Here is a 15,850-nt window from a genome sequence, read left to right as displayed (position 1 = left end):
ATAAAGACTTACATAACAAGATATTTATTTGCTTTGATTAATTTAATTATCTACCAAGGCCTACATAAAGTCATTTAAAAAGTATAAAGAGGAATCAACTGTGAAATTTGTAGCCAATTCAAAAAAAAAACATTTTAAAAGATTTTTTAATCGATTGCCGTCTTAAGTACATTGTTTATATAGATACAATGTACTATTTTCTCACGATTCTTCTATTTTTTAAAAATTGAAAGTCAAGTTGAAAAACACAGACAAATCAGACTTGTATCATTCGGAGGCGTAAAGATAGGGCTTGGGTCCCCACTTTTTCACAACAAACTTTTTTTCCTTAAAATTATATATGAGAAACGGGTTTTAAAGGATCTGGCCCCTTCTTCAAATATACTGTAAAATACAAAATGTGCGTGCCTTGAGAGAATGCACTGTTGGTAATCTTTTCAAAACTATATACCTGACAGTTTGAATAACAAACTCAATAAACCTTCAGTTTGTGGTATACCTTGGTTGCTATGAAGAGCTAATCTGCAAACATTGATTGTTTATCTAACAATCAATCACTTTCGTTTAATGGTCTATTTCTATGTCAGAAGGAAATGTGACATATCGTTCACCTGAACAACTTAATTAATCATTGATCAACGAAACAAGTTACAATCTCTGCTACAATCAAACTTTAACAAATTAATTTGCCAAAAAAAAAATCTGCCGAACCGTTTTTCTCTTCAGGCATAAATGCAATAGCTAGATTGATGGAATGTGTTTCGTGGTTTACAAGTTACTGGCACAAAATTGGGCAATGTTTAATTTATTATTTTAAGCTTAGCTGAGTTCAGCTGAGCTAAAACAGTTAAGCAATCAATTTACAAGAAATGTGTGGTAAAACACTTGTTCGATCTATTTAGATTGGGTTTGTTTAACGCCTGCGAATCACGTCTTCTTGAGTACGTTTATTCCTGTACATGTTTGTATTGCATAACGTCTTCTATATAAGGTTGTGTTATTTAAATACTTATTAAGAATGCCATCGCTACTGTCAAGGTACGTTTCATATTAAGTGTTCTACCTTAAACGACTTGCAATATTAAAATATCTTACTAATAGCTGAAATAAAATTGCTAAATAACTGAATTCAAAATAATGATAAAATAATTTGTTTTAAAATCAGCGGAAGTGTAGTAGAATCATCAAGAGGTTGATTCTTTTTATGCCCTATTGATGATCCACATCAATTGACCGACAGGTAAGTTATTTTACAGTATATCAACAATTCCAATTGGTTTTGTCGTTAGACATTTATAGTGCTTTATTATACAAATTGATAAGTAGATTATTAATATTTATGTTTCAGCTTTTTCTGGTTGTGTTTTTAATTAATAAAGACAAACAGTAGTTGAATAACGTGATGGTAATAATTTTTATCAAAATACCTTATTTCAATATGTCAATCTTTTATTTCTATTTCGTCATCTAAAAGACAATATTCACTGTAGTCTTAACCGTATTGTACATGTAGCAATTATCTGTGTGTATAATAAAAATCAAACGCAACTTTAAACTGCCCAATTATCACCTATGATTTGGAGTTTGCATTGACGATGCATGATTGCTTAAATATATATATGCTCTAAAGTTGCTATATGTAGTCAATAATTAGAAAATATCATACCAGTTTTATGTCATGGTTTTAAACAGAAAAAAAATACTCTATTTTGTTAATTATAAATTTAAAAGATTATGCTGTAAATTTGCCAAAAAACCTAAAGCTTTTTCACCGATTGCGAAATAAATAACTTTCTATCCCATCCACTTAGGCATTCGAAATTTCATAGTATAGTATTTACATTCAGTGTATGTTTGCATTAGTAAGAAATCTACGAGGTTCAATTTCCTGCGAATGCTTTTAGCCTATTCATGCGCCATGAGCACAAATAAAGAAGTTAACACTCGTTTTGAGTGTATTTATCATTGTCACATTAAATGGAACTTTCAAACTTACATAAATTATTTGATGGAAAAATGACAATACCAAATCGTGAACTATCTCAAAAATCCATAAAACGAAATACAAATTCAAAGCAGAGCAACATGGACCTCCAAATATATAGAGGTAAGATCAGGTGCCTCGGATGAGTAAGCATCCTCAGCTGACCGGTCACAACCGCCGTGCGCCCAATGTCATATCGGTAAAAATGTCTTATCGAGAAAAATGTCGTAATTTGGGGAATTTATCATAATCGTGATATGTACTTATGAAAAGTAATCATTAAATCACATCTATTTCTTTTATAAAAACGATTTTTATCAGAACAATATACTTTTCGTCGCAGAAGAGAGCTAAATAACATATGAATATGATTGTTCCATATATATATTATATATATCCCTGACTAAGAGCGTATGTAATGGATTTGAGGCGACGATACACACAAACTTCACACAAGTTAACATCAATATGAATATAAATATAAACATAAAATGCTTATATTTGGATATTGTCGGTCCTATAACACATTAAGGGGGTGCGGTCAAAATTATCAAACCGCGCCTTAGCGATAAACATCAAAACTTAAATTAAAATTAGTATAAACCAAAACTATTACATCTCGCAACAAGACTTAGTATAAACGTTACCATGATATAAGCATCTGCATTGGTGTTACTGTACCTCATGAAAACCTACATTACAACCAAAAGATGCACAAACATATTTACAGCAAACCCCTATGGATGTGAAATGTATATATATGTTTTAAAGACATTTCTTACATGCCTGGTTGATTTTCTTTTTCCTTTCTCTCCCTCTCTTCTGTTTATTTTTGAGGTAGGGTTTTTTTTTCAAAAAGACGGGGATCGGGGTGGAGGTGTAGCACTCCCTCCAAAATCCGCAACTCTAAAAACCATTTAAATATGAAATACGATAAACCAGGATTGTTAATCATACAATGGACTAATCACATCTAATGAAAACACGAACCAATCCCCCTAAACAACTGACGTAAAAAATTCAAATGATCTCGTCAGTATTACAAAATGGAAAAGTCCTATCTCATTTTATATATCAGACCCTAAAGCGAGCCAATACCCGCAAAAGCACAGAAGAAAAGCTGAAAATTATATTTCCTTAGTCATGTTTTGACGTGAACACTCCGAAAAAAAACTTGTTAAAAAACATCGATCGCCAAAAAAACTTGTTAAGAAAACATCGATTATTACAAGCCCAATGTTAAAACCCCATTACAACGAGTAGTGTTTTATAAATGGAAACCCGAATCTCAATTACTAAAGATAACCACTTCACCACATTTTTATAGTGGTAATGGTTTACCATTTGAAGATGACCCTACTCTTTCAGGCTTAAAATTTGAATTCTAAATTTTGAATTGCGAACTGCGTTCCAGAACGCAGTTCACTTTTCAATTCCAAATAAGCCCGAATTGAAAAAAGTAGAAATAACCACTTCAGCATATTTCCAGATTGGTAATGGTATACCACTAGTAGATGACCCGGAAAATTTCAGGCCCCAAATATAAAATCTAAATTTTGAATAGCGAATTGCGTTCCAGAACTTAGTTTGCTTTTTCATTGCAAATAAGCCTGAATCTCAAAAAGCTGAAATGATTACTACACCATATTTTCAGGGTGTTAATGGTGTAGCACCAGTAGATGACCCTGAAAATTACAGGCCACAGATATGAATTCTAAATTTTGAATTGCGAACTGCGTTCCAGAACACAGTTGACCTTTCAATTGCAAATAAGCCTGAATCTTAAAACAGAGAGATGACCATTTCACCATATTTTCAGGGTAGTAATGGTATACCACCAGTAGATGACTCTAAAAATTTCAGGCCCAAAATATGAATTCTAAATTTTGAATTGCGAACTACGTTCTAGAACGCAGTTCACTTTTCAATTGCAAATAAGCCCGAATCTCAAAACGTAGAGATGACCACTTTACCATACTTTCAGGGTGGTAATGGTATACCACCAGTAGATGACCCTGAAAATTTCAGGCCCCAAATATGAATTCTAAATTTTGAATTGCGAACTGTGTTCTAGAACTTTTTTCCAAAAACTGATTGTCATTTTGACCACGATACAGAGATGCCTGATTGCTATTATGGTTATTGTTATTAATGTGGGTTTTTTCTTTTATTGACTTGTTTAAACAATTCGTATTTAATGCTTTAAACTTGTTTTGTTTAGTACAAGTCTGTATATTTATGTTGTTTTTATTCGTATTCAAACTCGGAACTTCGATTTAGATCAAATCACTAATGCTGAGTCATAGAGTTCTGGGGCCCGTTTCACAAAGCATACTTAGGACTAAGTTGTATCTTAGGAAAGAAATTTTTCCGAAGTTCATTACTTATCCGTTTCACTATTCCAATCTTATCTTATGAATTTCCTAAGTTATGTCTTAACTTTAAGACAGGTAAATCGATGTCTTAGGAACAAACTTAACATGGCGACTGTCTATCTTAATTGATTATATGCATATTAAGGTTGAACAAAGCTATTATCAAGATTTTTAATCTTTTCAAAAAGACGCTATATATGTTACTTATAATGTAAAAATTAATGACTGGCCATAAAAATGCGAGATTTATGTGGTATATGGTAAACAATTATTCATTTCAAAGCTCCGTCGATAGATACATTACCCTAAACTGCAAACTTAAAAATTATCAAAATATACGTATATTTCTTCATGATCAGTTAAATTTGTGGTGTAGACTTCTAATTTTTACATTTTTTAGATTATCTGATCGCACACGCAGATTGATAGCGGGTATAGTTATAGCTAGTGTACTGATGTTAATTAAATTATTCACGCCCGGGAATCACTGATCTCTTAAATCGTTTGATAAAATCAGGAATACATACTAAATAAATACCCAATTACAGATTGACTGGATGAATTGTCCTATCCCTCCAAGAAATAAGCCTTTTTTACGGGAGAAAATTTAGGTGCTAGGTGTGTGTGTGTGGTTTTTTTTTTGGGGGGGGGGGGGGAGGGGGTGTTCATTGATTTTTTTTGTTGGGGGATGGGGGTAGGAATGACCGGGGAGTGTTTTAGGAATGTCGACGCTAAATCCTCCATAGGGATGCTGTTTTACACAGTAACTGAAAATCTTGCGTTACATCTTCGTTTCGAACATTTATAAAAATAACAGAAATTATAGCAGTGACCAATGTTTTCCATTAATTTATGCGGTCGAAAAAATAATATTAAAATATAAATAACGAAATACATGTATATATAGCTAAAAAATATAGTACGATCTATCCATTCTCTCAAATGAAAAAAAAATAAACTATACGAATTTATTACGTAATTTTGATCTACTCTTTTATGCATGTGAATGTAAAAATATACAAAATTTTAGTACATGTACATAGACACTACACTATTTACAATCTATTTACACGTTATACTTTTTTTTTCTAAGATGTTTCTAGGTGAATAAGGGAATGGATTTTTACATTCATTGAAAAAAGTATATATACATTCGTGTCATATTGAAATTTAAAGAATTTAAATAAACGGTATCAATTTAGAATTACCAATATGATATGAAAGTGGCTTACATTGTATCTTAAGATAAGTCAACTGCGATATGCTAAGAAAGTTTTGTGAAACAGCTATGACAAATCTTAGGAACTTCCTAAGTTATAACTTTGGCATATCTTAAGTTCTATCTTAGGAAACATCTTAGGAAATCTTTGTGAAACGGGCCCCAGATGTTTATATCTTCTTTTTTATTCAAACAATTGAATTCTAAATCTTTTATGCTTGCTGTTTTTCTTTTCATCTGCTAGTTGTTATTTTGTTTTATATACTACTTATAAAAATACCCATTTTAAGCTTTACCATCGTGCAAGAACATTTGCAAGAGATGCCATTGAAAATAATTGACGCATGCCTCAGGGAATATGAAGAAAAGATTCTTGTTGGGATATCTTACAGCTTAAAGGGACATGGTCACGATTTTGATCAAATTCAATTTTACTATTTTTATTTTTTACAAAGCTTAGGAAATGTATTTCTAATGACCAAGTGAAGTTTGAGAGTCAGTCGAAGAGTTATGAGCAAGATACAAGCTCACAACGCTTTGTCATGTAAACAAGGCTCATGCCCTGTATTTGTTTACAAAGGTTCAATTTACCAGTAAAAATATTTTTCAAGCAGATTTGTCTTTCTTCATTTTTAGCATGAATAAACAGTTTCTAACATTTAACACATTCACTTTAGGTCTAAAACTGGAATTTGTACTTTAACATTCAAAATGTAAACAAAAGCTTTGTTTACATAGCAAAGAATTGTAAACTCTGTAACTCGCTTATAACTCAACAATATATAACTCAAATTTTGGTTGCCTATTCAAAATGCCTTACTGAAGCATTGTAAACATTTTAATCGGAAAAATAATTGTTGACCAAAATCGTGACCATGCCCCTTTGATACAATGGGTTAGCTTTTTTTACTCAAACTGTATACTTTATTAATTGCCAAATTGATTTTCTATGAAGTATTTTTTTAATATTTACGGTACGGAAAGAAAGTAATAGATTTATTTCTTTTAACATCAAATGCAAAAGCTTTTAAGGACTTGGATTACTTGATTACTTGATTTGTTTCGTTTATCGTACAGTGGAGGCAATTTATGTCGCATTCATCTTACAAAACGCGATATTGATTGAAAAATAATATTCAGACGTCAAATTTAATTACTTTGATATTTATAGAACCTCTCATTAATGTTGTATTTATTTTAACCTTGAACTATGTCAAATATCTTAATTTATCTCCAGATCTGGAAAAAAAATCTAAATACTTGTAAATCAAATAAATTTAAAATTAAATGAGTAATCGAAATTTGAAATTAAATGAGTAATCGATTCACATCCAGCAAAAGGGGTTCGCCCTTAAAATTGGGAGCCAAGAGAGTTCAAGAGAGTACTAATATGTAAATTCAGATTTTATAAAAAATTGATTTGTATATTTTTCCCGATTATGTTTAAATACGGGACATAGTTTTAGAAAAAGTCCTTATGGTGACCTTCTGCTTTGACAATTGACGGCCTTAAAATCATCATGTTATTTTCAATAGAGATCTTGCTAATGGCATCATTCTTGTAACAATTTTTGAAAATGTTTAACTCAGGATTTTCACTTTCAATTGAACTTTTAGATATCATCTTTAAAAATAATTCTTATTCGCATGTTTTAATATGAAACGAAATGTAAATTAATTTGAGATACTATTCTTTACACCTTTATCCCACTGTCAGTCAACAATAAATTTTAAAGAATATTCTCCTACAAAAAATATTAAGTCCAGACTGCTCTCCTCTCTAGTCCTGAGAAATGAATTCCATACACTGATCACCGTCCGTTATGAATAAATTCTGATTTAACATTCATATGTCGATGCTTTTTTTAATCATAAATGTCTGGTAGTACAGATAATTGATGAAATTCTGACAACTGAAATAATTATATTTTCGGATTTCTTTATGCATATCGTAATTATTTGAAAGATTTGACCTGGTCTTAAGTACGAAACTATCCCTTGCCACCTATAGTTTATTTTTTCTGTAGGTGGGCATTATGAATTTGTTTACCTGCAGTAAAAAATTTAAGGATTAAAATACATGTATATAGGACACCTGTTTTGTGTTATTAGCTTTAATGTTGGAACATTAAATACAAACTGAACAACACGTAGGTTTAACAAAACAATACTATTATGATTAATATTAAGTATATTTTGGAAAAATGCGATTTTCTTCATTGCATGTACAAACCTTTGTTTAATTCTTACCAAAGTGGCGTTGACATAGAGCGTCAAGAGTTACGTTAGAAAATGTAGCGTGGGACAATTGTGTTAAAATGCACATATATAACATTCGTTGTTGTATGAGCATTATTACTTATTAGGTTTGTTACTGACTGTTTAAAGAAACTTGTGGGGTCGGTAAAGTCCATAGAAGGCGTGGCGGAGCCGAGCCTTCTATGGACTTTACCGACCCCACAAATTTCTTTAAACAGTCAGTAACAAACCTGATAAGTGTTTTGTTTTGTCGAGGACCTAAAGTTTAATATGTAAACAAATGTTTGTGTAGAAAATCAGTTCAAATAACGTTACGTCCGCCATGTTGCGCTATAAATTTTGACGCTTGCCTTTTAAAGAAATTTGTAAGGCAGCCATGTGACGCGTTTCATCCAATGACGTCGCAACATTTTAGTCCGAGGCAAAACAAAAACTGTTAATAAGCCGATCCTTCTCAGTCTTTTGCCGGAGATTGAGGTAAAAATATGACGTTTACGACAAAAATAACGACGTTAACAACGATTGACAACACCAACGTTTTAGCACATATTTATTATTCTTCCATGAAATCGAAATGTTATGCCGATATAGTATTAAAAGGACCCGTTGAAACTATTTGTTTATTTTCATTATATAGTTTGCATTTTTAATTTCTTAAAGTTTTTACAGTTTAAACAGTTTATTGCCATTCTTAAGGTTCAAAAACTTACTGTTGGTCATTATATTCTTTCTACTCTCATATTTTTGAACAAGTTAAATGTTTTCCTATTTATAGTTACAACTCTACAGGAAATAGTATCCATGTTGTCACTTTTGCCTAAGTTATAAAGTTACCTGTTCTCTGATTGGCTAGGTTAGTCTAGTTTATGTGGTTGTCATTGGTTAACGTTAGTTCATAGAATCTAGGCATATATAAGAGAGTGATTGGTCAGTTTTCTTCACGGGTTGGGGAGTGATTAACTTATGGTAAGTCTCCATTTCTGTTCTTAGCACTTAAACCTCTTGGTTTTAAAGCTATGAATAGATTAGAGTTAGGTTTAGCATGATAAAGCATGATTTATGTAGAGTTAGGATTTAGTTCATTTTTGTAGGATTTAAAGAGTTTTTTATAGTACAGATTTTCCTTGTTAAGAGTGTAAGTTTAGATAGGTTTTCCCTTTCCCAGTCGTCGTTCAAGGTGTTGTAGAGAACTTACCATTTTTTTATAGGGAGGGTTATATTAGTCATTAAAGGAAGAAATTTGATATTTATAGAGATGTAGCTCGTTCCTATTCTTTTATTATTGAATCTATTTTTAGATTTTATGGTGGCCCAGTAGTGACATATTTTGATATTTAGCAATTATTTGGCATTTTTGCATTTTCTTATTTATTTTTATTAATTGTAGAATTTGATGAAATCATTAAGTATCCATTGTAATATTAGTTCATTATAAATTTAGATTATACCTATTTTCATATTAATTTTCACTTTGAGTACTTCCGTTTTTTTCTATTATTATAAAATTCTTATAGTTGTTGCTATCTTTGACTTAAATCAACTCTGTAGACATTAATAAATTGTGTTAAATCTTACTGGTCTTTTCATTTCAAGTGTTGACCATAATTCAGGAATCCACTTACCTAGGTTGATTTTTAACTGAGCCAGTATTTGACATTAGGGTTACTTCGATCACAAGAGTTATTACCCTTGTCTTACTGGTTCCGTTTACACTATAACAAGCAAAAATAAATGTTAAAGAATTATGGAACAAATAAGTGGCTCGCCACATACATATCCTAATGTATTCTTTGATGGATCTTAAGGTATCTTTTTACAAACATTAATACTGGCTTACTGACTATTAAGGGTTGGTCGTTTAACTCTAAAGGACCCCAGTGATACCACACTGTACCCCAATGACACCCAGCTTAGAGGCATTCCATAGTTTTAATAAGTTATTACGTCTTAAGAAACAAGGGGAACTAGAGAGACATTATAATAATATTTTTATAAATGATTTTCATGGTAAAATATTTCAACTAGAGGAAAGAGACCCATTACATCTACATGTTTGTAACCTTAAAAAGACCGTAAAATTAATGTTATTTTAAAATAGGGAAATAGTAAAACATACTGTAAATTCCTTATATTACGCGAGTACTTAATTCCGCGATCCTGCTGGTTTGTTTCAAATCGCAAGAATATAAAATCGCGAACGTTGAACTTTTCTCCTTATTTCTTATAGTTTTCAACTCTCAGTAAATAATCGCGAGATTTTAAAATCCGCAAAGGATGCTTCTCGCGATTTTACGCGGATATTAATTCCTCGCGTTTAATTAGGAATGTACAGTACTTATATTGGATTTTATCCGACGATTTTTAAAAAAAATTGACAAAATTCTGGAATTGATTGTAAACGAATATCCATCTCGTTAAAATAGTTATAAAATAAGGTAGATTTGACATATCTGTCTGACATCATTGATTTCATCTAATGAGCTTATTGTTCTTGTTAGGAGGGGGGGGGGGCAAGAAATGCATGTCATGATGTTTAAAAGTTATCTAGACTAAAATATAAAGGGGGAGGGGTCAATTTTTGCCTTTTACAACCGAATATTTTCTTTTTGAGAAAAAGAATTCCCTTAATTTCTTTGCTAGACACAAAATGCTAATACAGCCAAAGGAATGCGGCTCTTTACTAATCTTGCACGTACTTAACCTCTTATGGCTCCGGCTTTGATTGCTCCGGCTCTTATAGCCCATTGCAGGCCCATGCATTTTGTAATGTAGGCTCTCCTTGGTTCCTGTTCTTGTAGCTTTGTATTACAAGCGTCGAATACTTTGTAAAAATAAAAAAAAAGACTAGACCCTTGTTGTTATAGCAACAAAAAGGTCTTCCGTTCTAATAAAATGTATTTTTTTTTGTAAAAACAAGCTTGTTTCAAAAAGAAAGTATAAAGAATATAATATTAACTTTGAAGAAAACTTTTAGATTGTTCTTCCATGTCACTTTTGACTACTTCCTTTGACGACAGGAAGTTACGCCGATTCAATCAAACATGTTTAACATATCTATATGCAAAAGTTAATCATCCCACAAAGTTTGATTGTTGAATTCTTTACCGTTTTTGGGATTTCGTAGAGCAAAGGTTTATTGTCTTGGGACAGGAAACGAACGAACGGAATAGCCTTATGAAGATAAAAATTAGTATATCTTGAACATTTGCCTTACATTACTACATTACTGTTTATCAAGCTTACTAAAACAGTGTAAGAACCACAGTTAAACTTATAAAAAATGCCATTTGTTTGAATCCTTCCGGTGAGGACCGGAAGTGACTGCCGACAAAATGAAACACGTAAAATACATCTTCTATCAAATGTCTATTATGTTTGTAAGATTTGTGTCTTGATCACTTACAGTTTCTGAGATTTGCCTGGTACAATATTCAGTTTAAAAAATCTACTTCACATATCTCACCGGAAGTATATATATTTTTTTGTTTATTTAACATCGCATATATATGACTTATGTAAGGATGTATACTAATATAATAATCCTATGAAAAATAAGTAAAACGGGTTTAAAATTGTTTTTAGAAGTGCTTCCGGTGACGACCTTACGCCGAGCAAACCAAAAAAGTGTAAACTCATCTACATACCTACCTACCTAGTCCTTGTTGCACCCGGAGGCACACAGGACAAGAACTAGGGATTTCAACTCTTCTCTGTTCTTGGCTATCCTTTCCACTTCTCCCCAGGTAAGGTTCATTCCTTTAGTTCTTTTTCGACAGTACGCCTCCATGTTGTTCTTGGACGGCCTTTCCTCCTTTTTCCTTCTGAAGTCCATGTTAGTGCCACTTTTCTGATGTCATTTTTTGGCTTTCTTAATACTTGACCTTTCAATCTCCATCTGTATTTTCTAAGTAATGTCCTCATGTCTGTTGTTTTTGTTATTTTATGTAGATTTCTTTTGATGGAAACTCATCTACAAACATAGATCTATTATCCAACAAAGTTTGAAAAAGTCATTACCGTTTTTGAGATCTCGAGGAGTCTTTTGTCTCGGGACAGGAAGCGGACAAACGGAAGTGCTCAATGAAAATGAAAGTTAGTATTTGTTGAACATTATAAAACAGGGCTTTATTGCTTATCAATCTAAAATTGTCAAAAAAACCCAGTTTAACTTAAAAACAACTTGAATTGTTTGAACTCTTCGGTGTGGACCGGAAGTGACGGTCGACAAAATGAAAGCAGTTAAACAAATTTTCATTCAAATGTCTATCATCCATGAAAGTTGCGTTTCTTTATCACTAATAGTTTTTGAGATCTCGTGGGAACAAAATTTGTTTTAAAAAAGCTACCTGAGATAATTGAGAAATTTCACCGGAGGTAGAATGTTTTTGTTAATTCAACATCGCATAGATGACACATGTAAGAATTTATACTATCATATTCATTCTATGAAAAATAAAGAAAATAAGTAAATAGAATAATTTTGGAACAGCTGTCGGTGACGACCGGAAGTTGCGACGAACAAAACAAAATAGTTAAAACACATCTACAACAAAAAGTCTATCATCCCACAAATGTTCGGATGTTCAAGTCTTAATCATTTCTAAGATCTCGATGCCACAAGCTTTTCGTCGCGGGACAGGAAACGGACGACCGGAAATAAATTTTCAAAAAATTAAAAAAAACACGCCTCGAGACATTATCATTTTCTATCATCCCTGAAATTTTTGTTTCTGAAAAAATCTGTTCAGCCATCTCTGACAAATTCTGTCAACAAAAAGGGAGGAAAATAATAAGAAAAAAGAAAAAAGAAAAGAAAAAAACACTACATTTACTATTACTTTAAAAACAATCGCAATTTGAATAAAACTAATTGTTGAAACTCAATACGTGTATTCTTTTACCAGTGCTGTTTCTGCATCAACTTAATCACCGCAGTGTTTTGACAACGTCAAAGATACAAGTACTATATGTACGCCTTCAAGAGGCGGTATGACTATTTCCTGGGGCCCGTTTCTCAAAAAGGCGTAAATCTTGGCCTAAGTTAGTCCGACTAACAAAGTTACGCCAATATTTAGTCGGGTCTAAGTTGTGTTTCTAAAAGAGGCGTAAGTTAGAGTTTAAATGTCAAAGAACAAAGAGCATGCACATATCGTATTTTGTTTTGCTTTGAGGCAATGATTTATGTGGTGGATCAATTTTCCAATTCATAGTACATGTACCTGAAAGTACGCATGTTATACTTTAATCCTGAATGTGCATAGTTCAAGTTGTTCATAACATTTTATATTAATGAAAGTAGAACAAATGCCTATACACCATATAACATAATGAAATTTTAGAGAAAAACAGTTGATATGAAAGAGGAATATTTAAGAGGTTTCAGATACCAAATATATGACAATTAAATGCATTGTAGATGATATTGAGGCACAGTCGTACTTTATTGAACGAAACAATGCATAGAAATTAACTCCAATGTTCGTGTAAAGTTCAAATATTTATAAACTACACGGACAGGGTACAGTAGATATGCCTGCATACATCTGCCGAATGATGATTATGCTTCATCTAGATATTTAGACACTTTCAGATGCTCGGATAAGGCTTGATTCCTTTTTAACACATTAATATATTTTTTATAGAAAATAATATGACCATTAGTTATAACCAACAACCCACTGAAATCGAAAATATCTACTGTATAAATAACATTACATGAACCTTGTCCATGTCTACAGAAGGAAGAAAATTTCCATTCTCTGTTCCAATATTGAAAGAATGTAGACAATGTTATGGAAACGATTCTTGATTTTCTGCGATTCAAATGATAATAGTTTTGAAAGATATTGTCAACAATGAACAAAAAAAGAATAATAAACATTTGAGTACGTGGTCTCCCCAAACTCCCTTTCCTGGTTTTGGTTTAATCAATCCAAGTTTTGTTTTCGTTTTTTTCGGGGGGGGGGGGGGGGTTAAAGTAATATATACTGTATACAGGGAGTTACTCGCCCCCTTTTAATTTTCAATCATTTTACCCTCGTTGTCAGCGGGCGAATTTAAGACTCGTTGATTTTCACTGTCTAATATTCAGTAACTTAAGTAACAACTGTGACTTGGCGAATTCACGACAGAGCGAAACTGTTTGCAAGTGTAGAAGGGCGAAAACTACACGGGACGAAAATAACCCTGTTTACGGTATCTTGATTAAAATATAGATATAAAAGCATTCATATAAGAACACCCTACCTATTTGAAGAAAGTTTTATAAATAAAACGTTTCTAAAATTTTAATGGAAAAGGCATCTAAAAAATCCCTTATCCCCCTCCGGATAAGCCATTGTGCATTTTAGCGATTTTAACAAGAACAGTACCGATAAGACCCAACCTAACACCATAGTAAATCTCAACTTAACCACGGGTTTATTTTGGGGTTTACTCTGGGTTTACTTTTTGAAAAATTTGGGTCCACTCGGGGTTTACTTTGGGTTTACTCGGGGTTTACTTTGGATTTACTAGAAAATTGCTTTTGAGGTCAACTGTACGCACTGAAGTGTGGAACAGTTTAGTCTCTGTGTCCACTCTGGGTTAACTTTGAATTTACTCTGTGTCCACTCTCGTAAACCCAGAGTAAACCCAGAGTAATCTCAGAAAGTAAACCGAGGGTTTAGTTTGGGTTTTACTTTCTGTTAGGTTGGGTCTGATTGGTACTGTACATTTGAGTTTTACTTTTTTCCCTATCTGCTTTGGCCAATGGGTTTTGGGGTGGGAGTGTATAAAATTATTAATTTAATAATTATGACAAATGCAAGCTAGTTAAATGTGTAAATAATACACACATTTGTAAAACTGCTAAAACAACGCTTTCGTATTGCAAGTCGACAACTTCGAAATAAAAAAAAATATTCCTTGATATACATACAGTACCAATCAGACCCAACCTAACATAAAGTAAACCCCAACTAAACCCTGGGTTTACTTTCTGGGTTTACTAGAGTGGACCCAGAGTAAACCCCAAGTAAACCCAGAGTGGACACAGAGAGTAAACCCCGATCAGAAGTATACCCTGAAAGCAGACGCTACATGTGTATTCGGAATACACAAGGGGCAGGAATCACAGGAAGTAGGATGATAAAATAAAATACAGGTCTGCTTCACACTTCAGTGCATATAGTTGACTCCAAAAGCAATTCTCGAGTAAACCCAAAGTAAACTCCGAGTAAACCCAAAGTTAATCCCAAGTGGACCCACAGTTTCAAAAAGTAAACCCAAAGTAAACCCAGAAAAAACGAGGGGTTTAGTTGGGGTTTACTCTGGTGTTAGGTTGGGTCTGATCGGTACTGTACATCTTAAGGTCAGACGACACGTTCCTCGAGAATCTTTTTTGTATCTCCTCGTAATAAAGAGTTCCAATAAAAAATATTAATTTTATAAATACTTTTAAAATGATCAAAATTTACTTGGATATGGTTATATGTCTAGACGGTCGAGTGGTTAGAACCATGGCCGCTCACTGCCAGAAGCGTATAGGTTCTAGAGGTTGTGAGTTCAAAGCCCCGCCCCGGCGGAGATATAGTTCTAATATAATGAATTTCGCTGTGCTGTAGATGTATTTTTTTTTATATCAGCAAATCAAGAGTATTTTCAAGAGGATTATATAGGAAATTGCCTACTCTAGTATTCTGCAGAAATGCCTGGTAAGGTACCCTAATTTTTTGCAAGAAAGCTTGTCAAAGTAGTAGTAAACCATTAACAAATTCCTGGGAAAAGTTATCTAAAATTTAGGAACGTGTCATCTGACTTTAATATGATGAAACAAACCTGTCATTGCTGTTTAATATGAAGGCAATTGATCACTTAATCCTAGAATTGATAAGATTAATGAATTTGATTTCCAAAAATTCAAGGAGGTGTGCATGTGAAATTTTAGAATCTTCAAGAACTTTGACAAACGCTTGTCAATAGATCTAGAATTGATACACAACTCTGTACGCTTCTAAAACATATTTTCAAGTA

Source organism: Crassostrea angulata, chromosome 5 (genome assembly GCF_025612915.1).
Source record: "Crassostrea angulata isolate pt1a10 chromosome 5, ASM2561291v2, whole genome shotgun sequence".
In the NCBI taxonomy this organism is placed as follows: Eukaryota; Metazoa; Mollusca; class Bivalvia; order Ostreida; family Ostreidae; genus Magallana; species Magallana angulata.
The sequence above is the reverse complement of the archived record's forward strand: the minus strand, read 5'-3'. Positions refer to the sequence as shown.